Below are 9,800 nucleotides of genomic sequence, written 5' to 3' on the forward strand. Positions count from 1 at the left end.
ACTTGTTATATCCATGCTGTACCATAGTTAGTTTTTCCAGGCTGTACCATAGTTAGTTATATCCAGGCAGTAGCACAACTAGTCATATCCAGGCTGTACCATAGTTAGTTATTTCCAGGCTGTACAATAGTTAGTTATATCCAGGCTGTACCATAGTTAGTTTTATCCAGGCAGTACCATAACTAGCTATACCCAGGCTGTACCATAGTTAGTTATATCCAGGCTGTACCATAGTTAGTTATATCCAGGCAGTAGCATAACTAGTTATATCCAGGCTGTACTATAGTTAGTTATATCCAGGCTGTACCCTAGTTAGTTATATCCAGGCAGTACCATAAATCTAGTTATAGCTAGGCTGTACCATGGTTAGTTATATCCAGGCTGTACCATAACTAGTTATATCCAGGCAGTACCATAACTAGTTATATCCAGGCTGTACCATAGTTAGTTATATCCAGGCTGTACAATAGTTAGTTATATCCAGGCTGTACCATAACTAGTTATATCCAGGCAGTACCATAACTAGTTATATCCAGGCTGTACCATAGTTAGTTATATCCAGGCTGTACCATAGTTAGTTATAGCCAGGCTGTACCATGGTTAGTTATATCCAGGCTGTACCATGGTTAGTTATAGCCAGGCTGTACCATAGTTAGTTATATCCAGGCTGTACCATAGTTAGTTATAGCCAGGCTGTACCATAGTTAGTTATATCCAGGCTGTACCATAACTAGTTATATCCAGGCTGTACCATGGTTAGTTATATCCAGGCTGTACCATAACTAGTTATATCCAGGCTGTACCATAGTTAGTTATATCAAGGCTGTACCATAGTTAGTTATATCCAGGCAGTAGCATAACTAGTTATATCCAGGCTGTACTATAGTTAGTTATATCCAGGCAGTACCATAAATCTAGTTATAGCTAGGCTGTACCATAGTTAGTTATATCCAGGCTGTACCATGGTTAGTTATATCCAGCCTGTACCATGGTTAGTTATATCTACCCTGTACCATGGTTAGTTATATCCAGGCTGTACCATAGTTAGTTATATCCAGGCTGTACCATGGTTAGTTATATCCAGGCTGTACCATGGTTAGTTATATCCAGCCTGTACCATGGTTAGTTATATCCAGCCTGTACCATGGTTAGTTATATCTACCCTGTACCATGGTTAGTTATATCCAGGCTGTACCATAGTTAGTTATATCCAGGCAGTACCATAACTAGTTATATCAAGGCTGTACCATAGTTAGTTATATCCAGCCTGTACCATAGTTAGTGATATCCAGGCAGTACCATAACTAGTTATAGCTAGGCTGTACCATAACTAGTTATATCCAGGCTGTACCATAGTTAGTTATATCCAGGCAGTACCATAACTAGTTATATCCAGGCTGTACCATAGTTAGTTATATCCAGGCTGTACCATAGTTAGTTTTATCCAGGCAGTACCATAACTAGCTATATCCAGGCTGTACCATAGTTAGTTATATCCAGGCTGTACCATAGTTAGTTATATCCAGGCAGTAGCATAACTAGTTATATCCAGGCTGTACCATAGTTAGTTATATCCAGGCTGTACCATAGTTAGTTTTATCCAGGCAGTACCATAAATCTAGTTATAGCTAGGCTGTACCATGGTTAGTTATATCCAGGCTGTACCATAACTAGTTATATCCAGGCAGTACCATAACTAGTTATATCCAGGCTGTACCATAGTTAGTTATATCCAGGCTGTACAATAGTTAGTTATATCCAGGCTGTACCATAACTAGTTATATCCAGGCAGTACCATAACTAGTTATATCCAGGCTGTACCATAGTTAGTTATATCCAGACAGTACCATAACTAGTTATAACCAGGCTGTACCATGGTTAGTTATATCCAGGCTGTACCATAGTTAGTTATATCCAGGCTGTACCATGGTTAGTTATATCCAGGCTGTACCATAGTTAGTTATATCCAGGCTGTACCATAGTTAGTTATATCCAGGCTGTACCATAGTTAGTTATAGCCAGGCTGTACCATGGTTAGTTATATCCAGGCTGTACCATGGTTAGTTATAGCCAGGCTGTACCATAGTTAGTTATATCCAGGCTGTACCATAGTTAGTTATAGCCAGGCTGTACCATAGTTAGTTATATCCAGGCTGTACCATAACTAGTTATATCCAGGCTGTACCATGGTTAGTTATATCCAGGCTGTACCATAACTAGTTATATCCAGGCTGTACCATAGTTAGTTATATCAAGGCTGTACCATAGTTAGTTATATCCAGGCAGTAGCATAACTAGTTATATCCAGGCTGTACTATAGTTAGTTATATCCAGGCAGTACCATAAATCTAGTTATAGCTAGGCTGTACCATAGTTAGTTATATCCAGGCTGTACCATGGTTAGTTATATCCAGCCTGTACCATGGTTAGTTATATCTACCCTGTACCATGGTTAGTTATATCCAGGCTGTACCATAGTTAGTTATATCCAGGCTGTACCATGGTTAGTTATATCCAGGCTGTACCATGGTTAGTTATATCCAGCCTGTACCATGGTTAGTTATATCCAGCCTGTACCATGGTTAGTTATATCTACCCTGTACCATGGTTAGTTATATCCAGGCTGTACCATAGTTAGTTATATCCAGGCAGTACCATAACTAGTTATATCAAGGCTGTACCATAGTTAGTTATATCCAGCCTGTACCATGGTTAGTTATATCCAGGCTGTACCATAGTTAGTTATATCCAGGCTGTACCATAGTTAGTTATATCCAGGCTGTACCATAGTTAGTTATATCCAGGCAGTACCATAACTAGTTATATCCAGGCTGTACCATAGTTAGTTATATCCAGGCTGTACCATAGTTAGTTATATCCAGGCATCACCATAACTAGTTATATCCAGGCTGTACCATGGTTAGTTATATCCAGGCTGTACCATAGTTAGTTATATCCAGGCATCACCATAACTAGTTATATACAGGCTGTACCATGGTTAGTTATATCCAGGCTGTACCATAGTTAGTTATATCCAGGCAGTACCATAACTAGTTATATCCAGGCTGTACCATAGTTAGTTATTTCCAGGCTGTACAATAGTTAGTTATATCCAGGCTGTACCATAGTTAGTTTTATCCAGGCAGTACCATAACTAGCTATACCCAGGCTGTACCATAGTTAGTTATTTCCAGACTGTACCATAGTTAGTTATATCCAGGCTGTACAATAGTTAGTTATATCCAGGCTGTACCATAACTAGTTATATCCAGGCAGTACCATAGTTAGTTATAGCCAGGCTGTACCATGGTTAGTTATATCCAGGCTGTACCATGGTTAGTTATAGCCAGGCTGTACCATAGTTAGTTATATCCAGGCTGTACCATAGTTAGTTATAGCCAGGCTGTATCATAGTTAGTTATATCCAGGCTGTACCATAACTAGTTATATCCAGGCTGTACCATGGTTAGTTATATCCAGGCTGTACCATAGTTAGTTATATCCAGGCAGTACCATAGTTAGTTATAGCCAGGCTTTACCATGGTTAGTTATATCCAGGCTGTACCATAGTTAGTTATATCCAGGCAGTACCATAACTAGTTATAGCCAGGCTGTACCATAGTTAGTTATATCCAGGCAGTACCATAACTAGTTATATCCAGGCTGTACCATAGGTAGTTATATCAAGGCTGTACCATGGTTAGTTATATCCAGGCTGTACCATAGTTAGTTATATCCAGGCCGTACCATAGTTAGTTATATCCAGGCATCACCATAACTAGCTATATCCAGGCTGTACCATAGTTAGTTATATCCAGGCTGTACCATAGTTAGTTATATCCAGGCTGTACCATAACTAGTTATATCCAGGCTGTACCATAGTTAGTTATATCCAGGCAGTACCATTACTAGTTATATCCAGGCTGTACCATAGTTAGTTATATCCAGGCTGTACCATAGTTAGTTATATCCAGGCTGTACCATGGTTAGTTATATCCAGGCAGTACCATAACTTGTTATATCCAGGCTGTACCATAGTTAGTTTTTCCAGGCTGTACCATAGTTAGTTATATCCAGGCTGTACCATAGTTAGTTTTATCCAGGCAGTACCATAACTAGCTATACCCAGGCTGTACCATAGTTAGTTATATCCAGGCTGTACCATAGTTAGTTATATCCAGGCAGTAGCATAACTAGTTATATCCAGGCTGTACTATAGTTAGTTATATCCAGGCTGTACCCTAGTTAGTTATATCCAGGCAGTACCATAAATCTAGTTATAGCTAGGCTGTACCATGGTTAGTTATATCCAGGCTGTACCATAGTTAGTTATATCCAGGCAGTAGCACAACTAGTCATATCCAGGCTGTACCATAGTTAGTTATTTCCAGGCTGTACAATAGTTAGTTATATCCAGGCTGTACCATAGTTAGTTTTATCCAGGCAGTACCATAACTAGCTATACCCAGGCTGTACCATAGTTAGTTATATCCAGGCTGTACCATAGTTAGTTATATCCAGGCAGTAGCATAACTAGTTATATCCAGGCTGTACTATAGTTAGTTATATCCAGGCTGTACCCTAGTTAGTTATATCCAGGCAGTACCATAAATCTAGTTATAGCTAGGCTGTACCATGGTTAGTTATATCCAGGCTGTACCATAACTAGTTATATCCAGGCAGTACCATAACTAGTTATATCCAGGCTGTACCATAGTTAGTTATATCCAGGCTGTACAATAGTTAGTTATATCCAGGCTGTACCATAACTAGTTATATCCAGGCAGTACCATAACTAGTTATATCCAGGCTGTACCATAGTTAGTTATATCCAGACAGTACCATAACTAGTTATAACCAGGCTGTACCATGGTTAGTTATATCCAGGCTGTACCATAGTTAGTTATATCCAGGCTGTACCATGGTTAGTTATATCCAGGCTGTACCATAGTTAGTTATATCCAGGCTGTACCATAGTTAGTTATATCCAGGCTGTACCATAGTTAGTTATAGCCAGGCTGTACCATGGTTAGTTATATCCAGGCTGTACCATGGTTAGTTATAGCCAGGCTGTACCATAGTTAGTTATATCCAGGCTGTACCATAGTTAGTTATAGCCAGGCTGTACCATAGTTAGTTATATCCAGGCTGTACCATAACTAGTTATATCCAGGCTGTACCATGGTTAGTTATATCCAGGCTGTACCATAACTAGTTATATCCAGGCTGTACCATAGTTAGTTATATCAAGGTTGTACCATAGTTAGTTATATCCAGGCAGTAGCATAACTAGTTATATCCAGGCTGTACTATAGTTAGTTATATCCAGGCAGTACCATAAATCTAGTTATAGCTAGGCTGTACCATAGTTAGTTATATCCAGGCTGTACCATGGTTAGTTATATCCAGCCTGTACCATGGTTAGTTATATCTACCCTGTACCATGGTTAGTTATATCCAGGCTGTACCATAGTTAGTTATATCCAGGCTGTACCATGGTTAGTTATATCCAGGCTGTACCATGGTTAGTTATATCCAGCCTGTACCATGGTTAGTTATATCCAGCCTGTACCATGGTTAGTTATATCTACCCTGTACCATGGTTAGTTATATCCAGGCTGTACCATAGTTAGTTATATCCAGCCTGTACCATGGTTAGTTATATCCAGCCTGTACCATGGTTAGTTATATCTACCCTGTACCATAGTTAGTTATATCCAGCCTGTACCATGGTTAGTTATATCCAGCCTGTACCATGGTTAGTTATATCCAGCCTGTACCATGGTTAGTTATATCTACCCTGTACCATGGTTAGTTATATCCAGCCTGTACCATGGTTAGTTATATCTACCCTGTACCATAGTTAGTTATATCCAGCCTGTACCATGGTTAGTTATATCCAGCCTGTACCATGGTTAGTTATATCTACCCTGTACCATGGTTAGTTATATCCAGGCTGTACCATAGTTAGTTATATCCAGGCTGTACCATAACTAGTTATATCCAGGCTGTACCATAGTTAGTTATATCCAGGCAGTACCATTACTAGTTATATCCAGGCTGTACCATAGTTAGTTATATCCAGGCTGTACCATAGTTAGTTATATCCAGGCTGTACCATGGTTAGTTATATCCAGGCAGTACCATAACTTGTTATATCCATGCTGTACCATAGTTAGTTTTTCCAGGCTGTACCATAGTTAGTTATATCCAGGCTGTACCATAGTTAGTTTTATCCAGGCAGTACCATAACTAGCTATACCCAGGCTGTACCATAGTTAGTTATATCCAGGCTGTACCATAGTTAGTTATATCCAGGCAGTAGCATAACTAGTTATATCCAGGCTGTACTATAGTTAGTTATATCCAGGCTGTACCCTAGTTAGTTATATCCAGGCAGTACCATAAATCTAGTTATAGCTAGGCTGTACCATGGTTAGTTATATCCAGGCTGTACCATAACTAGTTATATCCAGGCAGTACCATAACTAGTTATATCCAGGCTGTACCATAGTTAGTTATATCCATGCTGTACAATAGTTAGTTATATCCAGGCTGTACCATAGTTAGTTTTATCCAGGCAGTACCATAACTAGCTATACCCAGGCTGTACCATAGTTAGTTATATCCAGGCTGTACCATAGTTAGTTATATCCAGGCAGTAGCATAACTAGTTATATCCAGGCTGTACTATAGTTAGTTATATCCAGGCTGTACCCTAGTTAGTTATATCCAGGCAGTACCATAAATCTAGTTATAGCTAGGCTGTACCATGGTTAGTTATATCCAGGCTGTACCATAACTAGTTATATCCAGGCAGTACCATAACTAGTTATATCCAGGCTGTACCATAGTTAGTTATATCCAGGCTGTACAATAGTTAGTTATATCCAGGCTGTACCATAACTAGTTATATCCAGGCAGTACCATAACTAGTTATATCCAGGCTGTACCATAGTTAGTTATATCCAGACAGTACCATAACTAGTTATAACCAGGCTGTACCATGGTTAGTTATATCCAGGCTGTACCATAGTTAGTTATATCCAGGCTGTACCATGGTTAGTTATATCCAGGCTGTACCATAGTTAGTTATATCCAGGCTGTACCATAGTTAGTTATATCCAGGCTGTACCATAGTTAGTTATAGCCAGGCTGTACCATGGTTAGTTATATCCAGGCTGTACCATGGTTAGTTATAGCCAGGCTGTACCATAGTTAGTTATATCCAGGCTGTACCATAGTTAGTTATAGCCAGGCTGTACCATAGTTAGTTATATCCAGGCTGTACCATAACTAGTTATATCCAGGCTGTACCATGGTTAGTTATATCCAGGCTGTACCATAACTAGTTATATCCAGGCTGTACCATAGTTAGTTATATCAAGGTTGTACCATAGTTAGTTATATCCAGGCAGTAGCATAACTAGTTATATCCAGGCTGTACTATAGTTAGTTATATCCAGGCAGTACCATAAATCTAGTTATAGCTAGGCTGTACCATAGTTAGTTATATCCAGGCTGTACCATGGTTAGTTATATCCAGCCTGTACCATGGTTAGTTATATCTACCCTGTACCATGGTTAGTTATATCCAGGCTGTACCATAGTTAGTTATATCCAGGCTGTACCATGGTTAGTTATATCCAGGCTGTACCATGGTTAGTTATATCCAGCCTGTACCATGGTTAGTTATATCCAGCCTGTACCATGGTTAGTTATATCTACCCTGTACCATGGTTAGTTATATCCAGGCTGTACCATAGTTAGTTATATCCAGCCTGTACCATGGTTAGTTATATCCAGCCTGTACCATGGTTAGTTATATCTACCCTGTACCATAGTTAGTTATATCCAGCCTGTACCATGGTTAGTTATATCCAGCCTGTACCATGGTTAGTTATATCCAGCCTGTACCATGGTTAGTTATATCTACCCTGTACCATGGTTAGTTATATCCAGCCTGTACCATGGTTAGTTATATCTACCCTGTACCATAGTTAGTTATATCCAGCCTGTACCATGGTTAGTTATATCCAGCCTGTACCATGGTTAGTTATATCTACCCTGTACCATGGTTAGTTATATCCAGGCTGTACCATAGTTAGTTATATCCAGGCTGTACCATAACTAGTTATAGCTAGGCTGTACCATAGTTAGTTATATCCAGGCAGTACCATAACTAGTTATATCCAGGCAGTACCATAACTAGTTATATCCAGGCTGTATCATAGTTAGTTATATCCAGGCAGTACCATAACTAGTTATAACTAGGCTGTACCATGGTTAGTTATATCCAGGCAGTACCATAACTAGTTATATCCAGGCTGTAACATAGTTAGTTATATCAAGGCTGTACCATAGTTAGTTATATCCAGGCTGTACCATAGTTAGTTATATCCAGGCTGTACCATAGTTCGTTATATCCAGGCTGTACCATAGTTAGTTATATCCAGGCAGTACCATAAATCTAGTTATAGCCAGGCTGTACCATAGTTAGTTATATCCAGGCTGTACCATAGTTAGTTATATCCAGGCTGTACCATAGTTAGTTATATCAAGGCTGTACCATAGTTAGTTATATCCAGGCTGTACCATAGTTAGTTATATCCAGGCTGTACCATAGTTAGTTATATCCAGGCTGTACCATAGTTAGTTATATCAAGGCTGTACCATAGTCAGTTATATCCAGGCTGTACCATAGTTAGTTATATCAAGGCTGTACCATAGTTAGTTATATCCAGGCTGTACCATAGTTAGTTATATCCAGCCTGTACCATGGTTAGTTATATCCAGGCTGTACCATTGTTAGTTATATCCAGGCTGTACCATAGTTAGTTATATCCAGGCTGTACCATAGTTAGTTATATCCAGGCTGTACCATAGTTAGTTATAGCCAGGCTGTACCATAGTTAGTTATATCCAGGCTGTACCATGGTTAGTTATATCCAGGCTGTACCATGGTTAGTTATATCCAGGCTGTACCATAGTTAGTTATATCCAGGCTGTACCATAGTTAGTTATATCCAGGCAGTACCATAACTAGTAACTTAGCTAGGCTGTACCATAACTAGTTATATCCAGGCTGTACCATAGTTAGTTATATCCAGGCTGTACCATAGTTAGTTATATCCAGGCAGTACCATAACTAGTTATATCCAGGCTGTACCATAGTTAGTTATTCCAGGCTGTACCATAGTTAGTTATATCCAGGCAGTAGCATAACTAGTTATATCCAGGCTGTACCATAACTAGTTATATCCAGGCTGTACCATAACTAGCTATATCCAGGCTGTACCATAGTTAGTTATATCCAGGCTGTACCATAGTTAGTTATATCCAGGCTGTACAATAGTTAGTTATATCCAGGCAGTAGCATAACTAGTTATATCCAGGCTGTACCATAGTTAGTTATATCCAGGCTGTACAATAGTTAGTTATATCCAGGCTGTATCATAACTAGTTATATCCAGGCAGTACCATAACTAGTTATATCCAGGCTGTACCATGGTTAGTTATAGCCAGGCTGTACCATAGTTAGTTTTATCCAGACTGTACCATAGTTAGTTATATCCAGGCGGTACCATACCATAGCCAGGATGTACCATAACATAGCCAGGATGTACCACACCATAGCAAGTTGTATCCAGGCTGTACCTTAGCTAGTGAACATGATACCTTTTTCTTATTTAGCCAAATGTTTTTCACCCTGAAGACAGGCTTTGTGGGAAGCTCAATTTGGCAGCACCATCTGCAGTGTAACACGCAGTTAATAGTAGTGATGAAATGCTACTTGTTGG

The sequence above is a fragment of the Oncorhynchus tshawytscha genome, linkage group LG23 (assembly GCF_018296145.1).
Source record: "Oncorhynchus tshawytscha isolate Ot180627B linkage group LG23, Otsh_v2.0, whole genome shotgun sequence".
NCBI classification, from domain to species: Eukaryota; Metazoa; Chordata; class Actinopteri; order Salmoniformes; family Salmonidae; genus Oncorhynchus; species Oncorhynchus tshawytscha.